This window comes from Rhinopithecus roxellana, chromosome 4, assembly GCF_007565055.1.
Source record: "Rhinopithecus roxellana isolate Shanxi Qingling chromosome 4, ASM756505v1, whole genome shotgun sequence".
Lineage (NCBI taxonomy): Eukaryota > Metazoa > Chordata > Mammalia > Primates > Cercopithecidae > Rhinopithecus > Rhinopithecus roxellana.
In genome coordinates, this window is record NC_044552.1 from 137,281,030 (window position 1) to 137,285,191 (window position 4,162).

At 40.6% G+C, this 4,162-nt stretch overlaps 1 long non-coding RNA gene across 1 annotated transcript; it reads right to left on the reverse strand.

Annotated features, from left to right (window-relative positions):
- Window positions 1-2,259: 2,259 nt before the first annotated feature.
- LOC104654264 lies at window positions 2,260-3,147 on the reverse strand. The gene is made up of 2 exons (XR_746807.1): window positions 2,991-3,147; window positions 2,260-2,650 (listed from the first exon to the last, which is right to left on the reverse strand). It is a non-coding gene; the product is annotated as an uncharacterized LOC104654264 (long non-coding RNA).
- Between the last annotated feature and the right edge of the window lie 1,015 nt (window positions 3,148-4,162).

Genomic DNA, 4,162 nt, shown 5'->3' on the forward strand with positions numbered 1-4,162 from the left:
CACAGCTAGGATAATCAAATGAGTCATAGTCTACATCAGGACAGTTTTGAAAATGACAGGAGCAAGGTTAAAACTAGGCCAGGGTTACAGGCATAAATTAGGACTGTGCTAGGCATATTGTAACACGGCCAACCTAAAAATGGCTACACAGGGCTCTCCACAAACTCCTCTAAGATTTCACTGGAAAAGTCACTGAATGCCGGGAAGTTTAGTGGACCCTGAGCAGTAATCTATGCATGAAATGTGGTGTACAGCCTCTAGAAGTTTCACTACATTGTAACTTTCAGGTGTCAATTGATTTAACAACTTTTAAGATCTCAAATTATAATGAACATATGCAGAGATATGCACAAAGCAACAGCGTAAAGAAAAAGATGAGACATATTAATATTAATTTTTTTAATTTTTACTTCCAGCTGACTTAAAACCTCTAACTGTTTATTGGATATAAAACATTTTCTGTGTTTGCAAAAAAAAAAAAAAAAAAAAAAAAAAAAAGAACACTTACATCATCAGAAACCAGTTTTGATCAAAGGGAGAAACCCAGTTTATATTTAATTACCGTTGGCTCCCTACTCCCATTCTTTGCTTAAGAGCCAACTTTATGTTTAATTTTAAAAGGAAAGCAAGGCTGAGAAGTGATAAATTGTACTCTCTAAGAAGATGTTAAAATACTCTTATTTCATAACACATTTTAAAATCTGGAAGTCCCCTGTACAGTGACATCTAATTCCCTCATGGAATGCAACAACACAGAGAATGGAGTATTGTATCATCTTAAGCTGCCTTATAGATGCTATCTCTAAAATATTTTCCCATTTGTTTCTTAACAACTCCAATCTTTGTCTCCAATAGTCTCCTAATTCTTAGTCTCCTTGAATTTATTTGCAGCCCTTGTGATCTTTTGCAAATGCTTCTCTGAACCTGTATGTCCCCAGTATAGAATGTGTCAAGGGCCCCCAATAAGGAAACTACAAAGTATTTAACCCAATTTACAAATCCCTACATCATCTATGCCTCCAGACTTATCACTGAGAAAGTAATGGGCTTGCATTTGTTGAATGATTGTAACCCAAGATTAAAAAGACATGCCAAGCCTTTCTCTCAAGTGACTTACTTTCTTTGAAAAGGTAGTTAAAATACTAGTGTTGGGACGGACTGAGACATCCCAAGAGCTGGTTGGAGAATAGTTTTTATTTCTGTTTTGCAGAGCTCCTGGTAATTGGGGAAGTGAATAGGAGGAAGTAAGAGGGAACTGAAATTGTTTTAGTCTAGGAAGCAGGTGGAGGAACTGGGTTCCAAGCTGTGGAGAAGAGCCGAGGCCGGGCGCGGTGGCTCAAGCCTGTAATCCCAGCATTTTGGGAGGCCGAGACGGGCGGATCACGAGGTCAGGAGATCGAGACCATCCTGGCTAACACGGTGAAACCCCGTCTCTACTAAAAATACAAAAACTAGCCGGGCGAGGTGGCGGGCGCCTGTAGTCCCAGCTACTCAGGAGGCTGAGGCAGGAGAATGGCGTAAACCCGGGAGGCGGAGCTTGCAGTGAGCTGAGATCTGGCCACTGCACTCCAGTCCGGGCGACAGAGCGAGACTCCGCCTCAAAAAAAAAAAAAGAAAAAAACAAAAGAAGAGCCGAAACCTGGAGGAGTGGAAATGAAACAAAAATGGAAACAGAGCCAAGAGACCAAGATTGGAAGAGAACTTTCCAAACTATTTTTAAATCTCTTCCAGGTTGCAAGAGCTCATTTCATCAAAAGAAGACTCACGTTTGATGTTTGGTGCCATAGATGTGGACCCTTTGACTCAGTGATTCTCAATCTTGGCTGCACATTGAAATCACAAAGACATTTATAAGATGATAATTTATAGCACTCAACTCTGGATGTTCTGATTTAACGGTTTTAGGTGGGGCTCAAAAGTGTAGCGTTTAAAAGCTCTCCCCTCCCCGCCGCCACCACCAGGGGACGCTTGTGAAGATGAAATGAGATTACCCATGTGACTTCACTTTACACAGGGCTCTCTAAAGGTTGATCTTATTGATAGGATCCTATCTTATTGATAGGATTACTAAATCAATGGCCACTGAATTTCAAAGCAAATGGGAGAAAGAGCACAGTTATGGACTCTGCTAGGGCCTAAGCTCTGTTCATAACAACTTTTTCACCTAAATCTTGAAGTCCAAGTTAGGTAAAGAATAGGGTCAAGCAGCCCAGGAGAAGGAAGAGCACACACAAAGGCACAAAGGTGAGAAATAGCATATTCTGTGCAGAATGCATTTAATTTTCTGATTTATTCAACAACCATTTATTGCGTAATTAATCCATGCTTCACACTGTCCTATTCAGTGGGGGCATAAAAGTGACCAACAAGAAATTTGCAAACTAAAGTGGATTGGACACAGCAAGGCTGTCTTCTCCTCTGAAGTGCTTGCAATGGTGGGTTGGTTAAGTTGAACTTTAAAGGAACCTCTAGGAGCAAACAAGGGGCAGGACCTTCCTGCGGTGAAGTTCTCATGCCTCAACTAATTCAGAGTCAAAGACAGGAAGTCAGGAAGAATGGGCTTAAAAGTCCAGTGTGATTAGCTTCACAAGAGAAAAGTACATGAGTAAGGGTCTCATATACATCCTCTTATTGGCACATTGCAAAGCCTCTGCAATATGAAACAGCATTATTATTATTATTGGCTCTTCAAAGCCAATGTTAATAAATCGAGAAAAAATTTTCATACCTAGTATTAATCCCACAGAAACTATAAAATGCATTTAATAATAAGATATTAAGATTTAAACACTTATTCAGATCTTCAGATGTGTAGTGACCCAGTTCATCCAAGTTTTAGTAGTTGCCAGAGACTCTTTATGGAAAGATATATAAATTCACAAACACATATACAGGATTATTGTGATCGTAACTCTTCCCAGATATGTTTTTTTCATTAAAAATGTTCCATGTTTCTAAGGAAGTATTTGTATGAATCAAGAGTAGCTTACCAAGCCAGTCCAGGGAGAACCAGGACCAAGGATATAGAGACCCCTGGGCACGGAGGGTGTTCCATAAAGTGACTGGGAGTTGAGAGGGGAAGCTGGAGACTCAAAAACCAACTACAACACCTAAGTGATTTGCAAATATGGTCCTAGAATCAGCTATGTCATCATCACTGGGAACTTGATAGAAATGCAAATTGTCAGGCCAGGATACACATTGAGCCAGACCCCTTGAGGGTAGGATCCAATAATGTGTGCTTTAACAAACCCTCCAAGTGACTTGATGGTTGAGAACCACTAGATTAGTGGTCTCCACTCCTGGCTACTTATTGAATCTATTTAAGGACTATATTAGTTTTCTAGGGTGGCCATGACAAATACCACAGACTGGGAAGCTTAAATAAAAATTATTTTCTCACAGTGCTTAAGAATAGGAGTCTGAGATTAAAGTGTTCACAGAGTGGGTTTCTTCTGAAGCCTCTCTGCTTGGTTTATAGATAGCAGTCTTCTCACTGTCTTCACATGACATTTCTTCTATGTGTCTGTCTCTGTGTCCTAATTTCCTCCTCTTAGGACATCAGTCAGATTAGGGTCTACCCTAATAATATCATTCTAACTTAATTACCTCTTTAAATATGCTGTCTCCAAATACAGTTACATTCTGAGGCACTGGGGGTTAGGGCTTCAATATATGAATTTTAGGGGTGTTATGAGATAACACCCTAAATAGCTCAGATCATAGCAAGAACGTTTCATTTAAAAATATCAGTATCACATGAGACCAACTGACTCTGAATTCTTAGGGGCGGGGCCCCGGCATAAGTATTTCTTAAAAGCTCTCTTGTGAGTCATGTGTGTAGCAGGGCTGAGAATCAGGCTATAATGGGTAAAAGGCCAAACAGTTGGGCACATGGCAGAAGATGTAGCCATCAGTGGCCACATGCTGCCCGGTAAGGCAGGTAGACCCTACCAGGAATAGAGGGTGCTATGAGGTAGCAGGAACTCAGCCATAAGAAGTCTGGCTTAGGGAAGCATATGCAGTCGAGCCTTAAAGCAAGAGTGAACAGACTGAGAATTCAGGTAATAGCCTAGAGGTGTGTGAGATAGCCAGTTTATAAGACAGCAACATCAGAACGAGTGTGAAAGATTAGAACTCAGCTGTAATCCACAGAGCTCAT